Raw genomic sequence first — 14,157 nt, forward strand, 5'->3', positions numbered from 1 at the left:
GGCTTTAAAAAAAGGAAAAAAAAAAGGTGTCGGGAGAGTTTCTGGCTTGTCTGGAAACAGCAAGACTAATTGCCATGCGCTTCCGGTTTGAAACTGGCAGCAGACAACATCTTGAAAATGAGTCACTGCAGCTCACAAAGAAACTCTGTGGTTTTCTCCCTCTCAGGTTTATGTATTTGCTCCTTTTTACTGTTTCCTTTGTAGTCTTCTGCCTTTTCCCCGGACCTCCCCCCCCCCTCTTTTCTTAGCCACCCCCTGCCCCCCGACCCCCTTGGCCGACGTGGATAGTTTCCACCACCAACTGAAAAAAAGAAAAACACAAAAAATGTTTGTAAGGGAAGGGAAAAAAAAGAGAGAGAGGGAGAAAGGGAGAGAAAGTGGAGAGTTGTTGTTGGATCTGGCTTTGCTGAAGGTTAGAGGGACTCTGATGCTGCAGGGGGAAAAAGTTCCCTGAATTTTCCACTGGCTGCAGGAAGAGAGCCCATTTAGTCATGGCTAAGTAATGTCTGCACACACACCAACTAATCTCATTAGGAGTTTCCGTTCCCTAACACAGGAGGGTTTTGTGAAGCCCTGTCAGCCTTTCTAACGTTGCAGTTGAAAGGGAGACAAGTTACATCTTTATTTACTTAGGAGTGTAGTGCTGTGACAATTTTATATAATGTAGCATCTTTTAGGTCATGAGGACTCCAAAAGTCAATCGTTGCCTTTCATTTCAAGCCGAAAGTCGTGATTCATCTCGTATATTGCGCATACAGACTTTTCAATTATTTCAGATTCATTTATGCATAAATATTTCCATAGGGTGAAGCATATAAATGGGGTAGCAAGATGTCTCTGTTGTGATAAACATGTTCTGTGCATGTCTGACAATTGCATGTAATTGCAAAGTTAAAAAATTTTGAGCCAAGATACTGAGGTGATGGCCGTATTTGAAAAATATATTCACTCACATAGCTTTCCTGTGGTGGTACTTTACGTATGTAGTTTTCAAGTGATTTTATACATACCAGTTTTGATTTAGTGGCTTGTGTAATTACTTTATGATGATTTGCTCTCATAATGGTTGTGAAAGAAGTCTATGTTCAGAATTACAAAGATTTTTGCCATGCCCCACCAATCTTTAAATTAGAAGCAACAACTTTTTGCGGAAAAAAAAAAGTCTGGAGCAAACAAAGAAAATGGATTCTTGCTTGCAAGTGGATTTTAGCTGAAGGAAATGTCAATAAATGAGAATAAAATTGTATGCATTAGGATGTAACCCCAAGCTACTTACTTGAATTATCATGTGATAGCATTAAACTAATTTGCAAATATTATGCAAAAAAATAGTGCTTGCAGAATATCACGTGTTTACCTCAGAGGATCTGCAGTGTTTCCTGCATTTCCCATGTCCAAGTGGCACGGAAAAGTTCTTCATTAACATCACTTCACAGAGGACTTCTATTAGTGGATTAGTGACACAATCTGCAGACACAGATGTCTCTTGATTTTCTAGCAGGGCAGTGAAGAATTTTTGGAATAGTATACAAACCAGACAATGCCTAATCTCTGTCTCAATCAAATGCAGCCATCAGGAAGCGAGGGATTATTTTTCAGTTTTGGAGGTTTATTTCTTTTGTAAAATTCTCAGTTTCAGAGAAAGAAGTGCAATACTGGACATAGTGTTGAAAAACCTGTTGAATATGTTATGGAGCAGTTAGTGTGGTGTACAGCACCAAAACTTACTGAGGAGTATTTCCTGGCTCTCACTATCTCTCATATATATATATCTGTATGCAGTTTATCCACACTATATACTTTTTGTATGTTGTGTTTGTTGGAGATAAGTGTAAAACATCTTGATGTCCTCAGGAAAACAGATGTAGTAGTACTGTACTTTGTGTTGTGTGTTCTGTGAATTTGAAAGGCTGAATGAGAAGCAATCTATAGATGTGCTAAAAATACAACAGTTCTGAATGGAATAGAAAAAAAAAATCCAGATATCATGTAATGCATGATAATAAAATAAATAATAAAAAAGTATTAAAGGTGCTTTTTATTGTAAATATAATTTTATTCTTCACCTGTCTAAAAATGTGTTAGGAGTATATATTGTCTGCTCAGTATTACAATCATTGCTTACATCTTGATTTTTCCTAATCAACTCTGTGAGTTGTTCCTAAAAAGAAAAAACCCAGAGGCTTATATCCTTTCTGATATCACCGACTCCACCTAGATGCAACAGCTGAAATAAGCAACTCAGTCTCAGGGGAGAAAATCAGCTTCAGCCTTCCTTGTAACTGTTTGTAACACCACGCACATATGTAGAAACAAAAGTGTGTTTTGTTTTATTCTTTAGCAGTTCTCAGTGCTTACTGATTCACAGTGGTTCTTTGCTCCTGCTACTTAATGTTATTTCATTAAACTTAAGCCATGGGAAGAAATCAAGTATATCACTCCAAAGACTGAAGTATTTCTCCTTTGCTGTGCATAAAATCCAATTATGTAAACGTTGCCTTCTTCTTGTAGTGCCCTTCTTGGGATGGAGGTGTTCATGACAGAATTATTCTTAGGGGCAGCTATTGTTGGTCAAGTGAACACAAATATTGGTCAAAAACTGGTTCTGAAAGACTTAGCACAGAATGAAAGTCAATTTTCAGGTTCACCAAGGTGCACGGAGCTTGTTGCTTGCTCTGAGGCTCATATGTTTGCGTACAGGAAGGTAGCTATGTGCAACACAGACATGGAGGTCCTTGAGCTGTACAGAAAATACAAATCTTAGCCTTGGGAATGCAATCACATCACAACATGTTGCTTCAGAAGAAAGAAATAGGTATCAAAATAAACAGACATTTGGCTACTAAAGATAAGGGAGTGCAGGATAAGGGTGGGAGCACCAACACATAGTTACTTGTGATGCATGTATTTATTAAAAAGGATTTTAACTAGTGTGTTGGTGACATCATTTAAAATTTGTAAGTTCATGTAGTTACCATTATCTCTCTGAGTGGTTCTCTGCCATAATGCTAAATAATCTAAGATAATAAAGAACTGATAAATGAGCTAGCACTTCCCATAAAGATATGGCAGGTTGGGCTCCTTTGTGCAGTGAGGTGATTTATCAGTCCATGGCTTTCTCCTGGTGGAGGTGGCCGCAGTGCACGCTGCTGCTGGACTCCATTTTGGAGCTGTGGCACTGATTATAGGACAGTTATCCTGGGCCAGTTTCAAAGAGCACTGTTGGTTTGGAGCTGCTGTCTGTGCTCAGTAACCGCACCCAGTGGCTCATGCCACAGGCTGTCCCTGACGGGCCTGTGGACGTCGCCTTGTATCCTTGGATTGATTCACCCTGGCGTTCTCCTCGGTGTTTCCCACAATGGGGAACCTCATCGTCTTGAATCATTAGACAGATGTTTACTTCATCTGTGGCTTGTTAAATGAATCAATGAGTATTCTTGGAGGCTGTTGAGAGCTCTTGAAAGACCGAATATGTTCGTTCTCATGTTGAAGAATGAATGATTAAAGATGTAGTCATGATTTTGAGGAGAATGTCAAGGTGTAGGCACAGGAAGTCCATCTCACTGCACCACAAAATATGAGGCTGCATGGATGGAAATAAAGCAGATGAAGCACAAAGTGCCTCTCAGCTGTGCTCTTCAGAAAAAGAAATTCATCTTTGTCCTTAAAACTTTCTTTAACGCGTTGTGATTTTATGTGCCAGCAATTGTATCACATTTCAGGTTCTTACGGGTTTGTTGTTAAGAGTGGATTTTAATTTAAAAGCTCTTTGAAGGAGACTTTCAGCTATTCCAAAAGCAAGAACTAAAGAAAACACCTGCCAATGAGCATGGGTACAAAAATATCACAAAGATACTACTTGGCAGCTAATTCAATGCCAGTTACTAACTGTATAGTCAGTTCTGCATTTTTATATTTTTATGAATACTGTGGTAGTTTTTTTGCATTACCAAAATGTACCCTGGAGCTGTCAATCTGCTTGATAGGTGCAATTCCTGGGTAGTATCTCATATTATACCAGACAACTAAATATTTAAGTAATATTTTAAAGTTATATGGCAGCTAAGAATATAGGAGGCCAATTTTGCCATGCCCTAGGCAGGTACAACTCAGATGAAAATTATAGGGGATTTTCTTACTGTTATGGAGTTCTCAACACCGTGTCTGATTTTTGGCTGCTTGCTCAATTGGCATTGCTGTGATTGTCTACAGCAGTGGGGTTTGTCCTTCTTCTATCTGTGGATCCATAATTGTTTCTGAGCAGTTGTGCCCACAGTGGTGGTGCTGCTGCAGTGCTTCTGCCTCACTGTCAGGAGGAAGGTCCACTAACCCCACATGCATGGGCCAAGTGTTGAAAACTGTTCAAGTGTATGATGGCAGTTAGAGACAGGACACCTATGGACTTTTGAGATAAATATCAATCAACTATGTAAAGAAAGGTTTTTGAAGACTACAGCGTGTGATCTGTCCACATCTGAGCAGTTAGATACAGCTCAGAATCTTCAGGACAAGAGTCTCTGTAGGAAGCCACAAACTTACTTTGTTTTGATCTTTTAAAGCACTTAGGCAGGTATTTACTTTTGAGTGTGCCAGCACTTCTGTTAATGCACTGAGACTAGGTGCATGTTAAATGTAACTGAGGCACTGCAGTGGCTCTTGCTTGCTCTGTGAAGGGTCCTCCTAATCTTCCATAGCTCTAAATTTTGCAGTGTCAGGATGTACTGTGAGAGTGATACTGCCCATTCCATGGCTTCCCCCAGACCTATTTCAGAGTCATTTCAGTCATGTCTCTGTCTCTGCTTTCCCATTTACTACCCAATATTTGAAGATTCAGAATGTAACTTGCATGATCTTTGCAAATATCATGTTTACTACATGTTAATGTGTTCTGGCTGTTGTGCAAGCAATACTGTCTTAGTTTTTTGAGCTTTAAAGTATACAATTTTCTTATCTTGTGGCTCCTAACATGAAGATCATTTGAAGTACTATGAGGGGAAAACTCCTGTCTTACACATTGTCTTTTATTTTTCACTGTTATTAACTTATGTAATTAATAATACATATTTTTTATGAATATTACCAATCATGCAAAATTGGTAAAAGTTTTCTAGGTTCCAACCTAAGTATTAAGTCCAAAGTCCCATTAATACTATTTTACACGATGGCTCTTTTCCTGAAAACATTAGTGAACGAGCAAAAATGTTTGTGTAAAAGATGCTTTTGCAGTTGTACACAAAAGGGTAGACTTGGATTATATCCTTCATCTAAAGGATCTAAATGTTTTCAATCAAATGTCCTCCTATAAGTTTCCCATCCTTATTTTGCAACACAGCTGATAGTTCATCTGGAAAACAGATTTCTATTCCACATCCATTTGCCTCTAATGTGGTGACAGCACCTCTTTACTATGTCTCTGTATATTTCTCCTTTTTGTTGTTGTTTTTTTAATGAAAATTGATCTGATGTGTTTCAGTTTAGGCATTTTGAGAAGGAAGCTAATGTGTGTTATTGTTTTCAAATGTTTATGTTGCGGTAGTGTTGAGTGGCCTTTGCTGTGTCAAGTCACAATGCAGCACAAACAAAAAAATTTATAGACTGAAGTACCACCATTATCTCTTCCCAGCAATTAACAGTAATTCACGTGAAGAAGCAATCTTTAAAAAGCATTTAGAAAGTAAGAACAAATTCCTTTTGCAGCTCAGTTAGTTAAATCTGGAGAAAGTTGACTACCTTCAGAGAATTTCTTCCATGCTACTCTAACATAGCTGAGATGGGAATGTGGGTTTGGATTCTGGATATAGACCTCTGTGAAGTCTGGTGACTCAGAGCAGACTCAGAGCAAGTGGCGTGTGTGGTCAGTTCAGCAAACTGTGAGTGTGGAATAGGGCTGGCATAGAAAGTATGACTGCAGCACTCCTTCAGGACTGCCACTTCAGTGATAAAAACCCTTACAGAACAGAGCAGTTGGATTCCCTGGGAGCAGGGCACAATAATGCTGACTGTCCAGTCTCATCCAAGTTGAGAAGAGGGAATAGAGTGTTTGCATTTTATTTAACTGTGTAATTTTATACAGAATTCAGTAGGATACAGGATTCAATAGGGCAGGATACAAGTCAAAACAGTGGCTGTAACATATCCTGAGCAGCAGAGACATTGACAAACCACTTGGTGCATTGATGTCACTTTTAAACATGTGCAATCTGAGCACTCTGCATACAGCAAAGTTTGCTGTAATCATTGGAATAGTGTCTCATTTGTCTCTCATTCATAGTTTGCAGCAGCTGTGGGAATTAGTTTAAGCACACAGGACACAGTACAGGGCAGTGACAAACAGATCTCCTGGCTGAGATCTCATGTATTCCATGATATGTTCTGTGGGGTATCCCGGTGTTTAACGAATGAAGTTAGGTGAAACATGTAGGTCCTTGTTGGTGTAGTAGGCAAGTGAATAATGTCAGAAGATTAAAATATTTTAGTTGGGTTTTGGTTTAGCTTAGTGCATGATAAAGCACTGAGAAGAATAGCAGATCTTTGAGATTTTTATGTATAAGAATAGTTATTAATTTATGTTTTTACTATGAGATAATAAAAATACAGACCTTGACTAGTGCTGTGACTTGTTGCTCATTTTTTATGGCTAAGGAATTTACACTGGCTTGTGCTCCAAAACGTACTGCAATAGAGCTAGTGTTTTGGGAAGAGACTGTCCAAGTAAAATGATTCCATATTTGTAGGTTACCATCTGCTGAATTGTTTTACACCTTTTTTGGTATAATGCTATAACTGACTCCCCTTGCAACATGACAATATGCAGGTAAGCCTGAATGTTATTAAATAGTTCAATGGCTCATTTTGCTAATCCAGCAAATTCTGAAAATCCCGTTTGCATGGTCAGGCAAGTCTGACTACCAGTCTATGCTGCAATGATCTTGCTGTGCTTCAGGTTGCATGAAAATTGCATAAGGAAAACCACCTTGGTTTTCCTTAACAGAACTCCAAGGGCTGTTTCCTGTCCTTTTGGCCAGTTTCCTCTCTGCTCACAGCATGAAAAAGACCTGCTTTTTAATCTGAGTTTTAATCTAGGAAAAATCAGTGTCAAGGGGAAGATTAGTTTAAACATCTGAATATGAAATGTATTAAAGCAGCATTTGAGACAGCAGGTAGTAATAGTACACAATTTAACATATTAGAGCCACTGAATAATTACAAAGAATTTGGTCTGTTGTTGCACAATTGAAAATTTTAATACTTTGTTGTTAAAGAAGGGAGCACAGATAAAGCATTTACATTTGGGAGTAATCATCTCTTGATATATTAAGTAAACTTTCAGATTAGCTGCTGTTCCTGGAGGTTGGAACCTCTGCCTTCTTCAGCTCTGGAAACATCAGAAATGTTATATAGGACAGTCAAGTAATCATGATCTGTGTCCTACTGATGCCGACAAAAATATAAGAGGAAGTCATATGGGAAAAATAAACATATAGGACTGGTTTTGAAAGCAGGAGTCCCTCAGATTGCAGTGTAGCATGCTGCCAGCGTGCCACAGATGTGCACCACATGAGCAGACAGAAAGCAGTGTGAGGAGTCTGCACTCATTTTATGTCTGTCCCAAGGTGAAGGGTTGGAGCCATTACTGATTTATGTAGTTTTGTTTATGGCTAGCTTTAGAAATAATTGAGCAGGTTATTTTTTAGGCCTTCACAGGGAAGCAACTAGCCATGTTTCCTCCTGCTAAGGGCTTTTACTCCAGCGGGATTAAAACTGTTTCTTGAACTGCATCCTTACAGAAAATGTGCAAACATTCGTGTTGTAGAGGCGGTGTCATCACACCTCTGTTTGGCAGGCAACCAGTCCTTTGTTTTATTAGTTTGGGGATTGCAGAACTTTCTTCCTTTGGACATCTGCCTCCGCTTTTCTTTGACTTAGGTAAAAAAAATTAAAAACTGCAAATATTGTATTAGCAAATGTACCTACTTGAAGCATTACTGGACATATGTGTGAGTACATTCTTCTCTGTGGTGGAACTTGATGTTATCCCTTAATATTTTGTGAGATTTTGCTGCTGTCTCTTTGTGTTGCTTTTAACCATAGGAGTCTGTTTATTTTTTTTAAACGTGCTGGGCCATAACAGTGGGTATTCTTGCTTGAGAAGGAGACCTTGTAAATTTTTACTGTAAATAATCTTTTAAATTACAATTTAAAGTAAAAAGATGACTTATGCCAGAGTAGCAGAGTAGTCATACCTTGTATGACTCTGTTGAGTAGATCATCCAGCAAAACCCTCTGTGTTTTTTTGGCGCATCCTTAAACCAGTCTGTGTTTGTGTGGCAATATTACTGTAGTTTTGCAGTAAATTGGAACTTGTGCGCTGGGGCACCCCTGTGGCTTTCTCTAATGTTTCCACTGGGTGGTGCTGCAGGAATTCCTTTTTTTTTTTTTTTTTTTCGCTTGAATCTGCATTTCCCAGAAAGACGCCTCTAAAATATAATAGCAGGAAGTCCTGATTTAGAAAGTTTTTGCAGTTTCAACACAATGGAACGACTTGGAGGATGCTCTGACAGGAAATGTCCTGGTTGCTGGATGTGGAAAAATTACCAGCATTCTGTATCATACACACAGTTGGTTCCCTAAAGTGTCCTGGGTATGGATTGCACCACTAGTTTGATTTATTACCTTTAATAGAGAAAGTTCTGCCTCAAATGAAACCAGGTATATTTACACACTTAGTTCAGAGCTTATTTTTTCAAGCCCAATTAAATTAGCAGTAAAATCTCCTTTGATGAATATATGAAAGCTTTCTGAATAAACAAATTGATATTTGTTTTTTCTCTTTTCTGGCAGAATCACGAACTCCTCACCAACCACATCCTATTTATCACCCTTGAAGCATCTCTGTTGAGAAATAAAGTGTTAGGACTGACTCAGCTTTTTCTTTCAAATAGTTCTGAGCAAACATTTGGGCAGATTTGGCAATTGTCTTTAACCTCTCATGATATAGTCATAGTTATACAGATGGATGAATTTTCAGTGAAATATGTTATGGGTGACTAATTTTTAGATTATTTTAGGAAAGTTCCTTTTGTTGACTGACACTCTTGCTTCTGTAATTAGATGAAAAATGTGTACTTCAATTTTTAATAAAAAATGAAAAATAGAAAAAAATGAAAAATATAAAAAATGTCCTAGAGGATTTATAAGCTCTTAAACTTTTCATATTGACATTCACTTTAGAACTGTGTTTAGGATATATATAGACACTACCTTGTTCTGTATTTTTGTCTGTCTGTACTCTTTGATATTTTATATAGTGTGGAATTTATATATGGAATTCTTTTGCCAATTTCCAGCAAGAGGGTTTTTTTAAATTAATTTGTAACTGTTTATTTTCTAAGTATTAATGGACTTTAAAATTAATTTAGTTAAGTAAAAAAAATCTCCATTTCTATTATTGAGAAATGGTGGTTAAAAAATAATGGCAAAACAGTCACATTCTTGCACATGGTATTGCAGCAGTCCTCTCAAGGGTTAAAATGAACCTGAGACACTTAGAAAAATAAAACCAGAGCTGCTATTACAAACTGGGACAGATGTAGGAGGCCAGGTTTCCTGTGGCCCATTTTCCAGTTTCCTGGCTGCAACCTGCAGAAATAAAGGAAGCCAAATGCTAACGTGAATGAGAAACTAACAATGCCCCATGTCACGCTGCTCGGAGAAACGTGCTGGGCAGAATTGGGATACAAAACCAGAAAATGTGCATACAAAAAATGTACACACGTTTTCCAGAGTAGCTGAAATGGTAAAAAAAGGCATCTGTTACTGAGAAATGCTGTGTGCTTGCAAAAGCACCCACATGCCTGTAAGGGAAATGTAAGTGGAGGTGTGTGCCTGCTGTGATGGGGCATACAAAAAGGAGCTGGATCTTTTGCAGCTGCTTTGGCTAAAGAAGGAATCAGCAGTTTCTTCATATGCTAAGGGAAATTAATTTCCCTGCCCTGACTCAGCCTCTTAATCCTTTTCATGTATATGTCTGATCACCATCTTTCTGTGACTACCTACATGGCATAATGCTGGCTAACACCTTTTATGTCTTCCTGATTTAATTGGTCACCAGCTGGTTATTTTCAGCCTCTGGGCACCCCAGCCAGGCTGTCCCACTCAGCTGTCCCTCCTCTGCTCCAAGTGCCCCAACCTGGTTTATAGCTCAGGCTCCCAGATGTTGTTCCTTTGCAGACCCTCTAAAGCAAAAGAGACTGGTTTTGAACCCAATGCCTGGAGGGATTCCTAGTTTTAGCCTTCAAAACTTGTTCAATCAATGTTGATTGTCCAGGATCAGCAGAAAAGGCTGTAGGGGAGCTAATATGGAGAAGAAAAATCCAAGTAGGAAACCTGGGCTACTTGGGAGAGCAGAGCTGTGTTACGTGTGTAACATAGTTGTGTGGAAGCTGAGGACCTCTGCAGAAGTCCTGAATTGCTACAGAGCTGCTTTCCAGCTTTTTGCCTTTTATATGTGGCTTTTCCTATGCAAGAGTCCTACAAAACTCAATGCTTCAAGGACTATCCTGCTTATCTCACAGTTCACATCATAAATCTTTCCAACACTGAGATTTTGGTTAGCTAGATTTGTCTCTGAGCCTCCTGGTTTTCTACTGCTTTGTCTTAAAGATGCCTTGCTTATTTGTTTTATTTTGCCCAGCAGGTTAATAAATGTATTTTTGGATCTTAATGCCACCTTACTGACTGACATTTTATCACATGGAATTTCGTATGTATTGTCTTGTTAAAAGATGAAAAAGCTTGTGCAGCTCATCAGCACATACATGATCACGTCTTAACTATTTCTAGTGCAACTTGCAGAATGTTTTCATAGTGGTTTTTTCATGCTGGTTGGAGCCAGTCTTCATGTGGTAAACGGGGAGAGAGTATTTGGCATGTAGGCCCCGTGCCTAAGTGAGGAATTTGTGTGGACCCTTTACAGGAATATCATCTCTCAGATGGGACACTTTGCTCTATGGATGTCTCTGTCCATTTCCATTATCCTCTTCAGGGAGAGCTTGTGGTGTTGACTCTGCTGCTGCTGCTCCAAGTTTAGTCGTTTCTGTTAGTCCCTCAGTTTGGTTGAAGTAGGAGCAGAATTATCAGCACAGACACTCTGATTTGCTGCCTTCTGGCATCAGACCTAAACTTAAAATTTGGTGTGTGGAGGGCATGGTGTATCACACTGATCATGCAGTTGCTAGGGTTTGTGTGGGGGGAAGCACATTGCAAGGAATGTAAATTGCTAATGCAGATGGTGTCAGTGTGGTTCCCTGTCACAGCTGCCAGAGAAATGGATTTTCAGAAAACTCAGTCCTGAAATAACATTTTGCTGTCTAACACAGCATTTCCAAGTATAATTTCTTCTAACTATGCTTGTGATTATTTGCATGAGCAGTAGTGGAAGTGATCACAAAGTAAAATTACTAGGCTATCTGGGTCAGGTCAAACTAGCAAATTTTGTTTCATGGCTTAGAAAGCATCTTTGACTGTCAAATGCATTGTGTAAATATTTAAAAAATGGTAAGATGGCAAAATCAGATATGTCAGAGTTAATGGATGAAAAAATTAACTCTTTTGTCTGTATGAATTTTGATTAGGCTTTCCATGACACAGGATATATGTTTCTAAAATAGGTTGTGTTTCTCATTCTGTACCATTGATACATGTGACTATCTAAATAAGGGTTTTTTTAAAAACTATTTTTTCTGCTAATCCATGTAATTCAGTATGTGGTTCCATGTATTATTTATTGCTCTGCATTCAAATCTTGTACTGAGCACAGAAGTAAGAGGAATATTTATTATTACTATTTAATATTAATAAAGAGTTAAATGAAATATGGTCACTGTAGGAAGTGACCACATCCTAACAACCCTTTCTGTCAAAGTAAGGCAAGACACTGAATTCCTTTTGAGTCAGTAAAAATTCAAAAGAGTTGGAAAATACATAAATGAAATAGAATGTTTTCTGAAGATCTCCAACTCCTCACAGACATCATTTATTATGAGTTTTAATACAGGTACCAGATTTTTGGTTGAATTACATGTCTTCTAATAAATCCAATACATCTGTGTCGTGATTCTCTTGCTTGACCACTCAGATGGGGCACAGGTTAAGCCCTGTGTGGCCATTCTGTCCTCCTAAGGGGACAGTTAGTGCCTTGTGGAATTCAAGACAGTTCCCATTGAGAAAGGCAGGTTAATAAATCTGTTGGCCTGATTGGAAATTAAATCTTTTGTGTCAGTTATAAAATCCTGTCACTGCAGAATCTTAGATTTTTCTGTTGTTGTGGGCAGAATGGGAATTTGCCGTGGGCAGAATGGGAGCTTCAGACAAAGTTTATTAGAGAAGCCTTCCCTGTGAGTCATGGGGTGCAGAAGGGACCCCTTTGCTTTCCAAACTCCTTCTCAGAGAGGAGTCCAGGCAGAGGATACTCCTACAGTATTCCCCTGCAAATCACATTTTACAGAATGGAAATGGGATTAACACCAGTTTACCAAATTCAAGAAATCTGAGATTTTACTTCACCATATATACCTAGACCAAGGCTTCTGTTGTAGGTAGTTACAGCTGTGAACAGTCAGTGTGACTCAGACCTGCACACCTCAAGTTGGGTGGTTAGAAGAGTAGGACCATACAATTAATGATCAGCTGAACATGTAATTAGCATGATTTGCCACTTGTAGGAATCATACATACAGTTGCTGTACAAGCAATATGGGAAGCTTTATACAGGAACTCAGTGGCAGATGGAGGGATGAAGCACAATGCAGCATTGAGCTGTTTTAATCTCATTTCTGTAGGGGCAGACTTGGGTCATACCAGTAGAAGATTTATGCATGTACCAACTGAGCACATTGATGCTGAAGTCTGAGGTACACAGGTCCTTTACAAAGCCTCTTCAGAGCCACAGGCTTGGCAGAGTTTGTGGTCAGGCAAGATAGGGTTGTGAGGAGCTGCCTAAATCTAATCCCACCACAGCCATCTGCCCTGGGTCCAGCACCTGGAGTGACCCCCAGAGATTATCCATGGATCTCAGCTGGAATAACTGAGCCACTTCCAAAGAGGTGGCAGTAACCTTTTATGTGATAACTTGATGGGAGTCACCCCTCCTTGCTCACTGGGACCCATGGTTTGTGGGATACCTTGTAGGATTACTTTGTAGGATTCTCTCACTCAGGCTTGTGCTTTTCATGCACTTCACATTATGCCTGTGGCTGAGTCACCTTGAGTGCCACACTCAGTAGATAAAATGGAATCCAAAACTGTTTACATTTTACAGATGATAAGCATCAGAAAACAGGTTCATCATGGAAAGTGTAGTTAGTACAAAGTTAGCTGTAGATTACCTTGTGACCTTTCATGGGCAGAGGTGAATGGGGATGGAGCAGGCTGCAGCAAAATGTTCTTCCTTGGGTGTTCAGTTCCACCTAACTTCTCTTCAGAGCCATGAGCGCTGAACTTGTACTTTAAGATCTGGGTGAGAGAATTGTGTCTCTGAGGTATTACACTGTTTTGGGTGATGATATGATGGTGAAGTTTTTATTGGTACTTCCATAATTCTCAACTCTCTTTAGTTTCCTCAGCTGAAGTTCTGCTGACAGGTCTTTGTAGCATAGGACACATTTTAGTACAATTTTGAAGAAAGATATTTATATGGTACTTAAAATTTTCCAGAGCAACAAAAGTTCTGTTTGTGATTTCTTGTTAGGAGGAGTTTTATGATGCAAGTTAAAATTATGCAGGGTATGGCTGCAAAATATGTGATGTACAGAAATAGAATTATTTAGGAGGAATATGATTGTATAAAAATGCACCTTTTTAGCAAAGTCAATTGCAAAATTTAGAAGTGTTAGAAAGTACATACGTATATTATGTGTATCTGTATATTTATGATAGCAGATTAATAGGGACACTTTATTATCTATGAAGTTATAGATAAATAATCTGTTAAAGATGCTAATGTCTGCAAAGAGGGTGTAGTTTAAAGGAACTTTTAAAGGCTGTAAAGCGAGTAACTGTCAGGTATATTTAATCCTAGCTATGAATTTTTTTTTCTTGCCTTATTTTATGTGGAAAAGGATTTGTATAAAATTACAACGAAGCAAATGCAAACATTTG

This window comes from Geospiza fortis, unplaced genomic scaffold (assembly GCF_000277835.1).
Source record: "Geospiza fortis unplaced genomic scaffold, GeoFor_1.0 scaffold186, whole genome shotgun sequence".
NCBI classification, from domain to species: Eukaryota; Metazoa; Chordata; class Aves; order Passeriformes; family Thraupidae; genus Geospiza; species Geospiza fortis.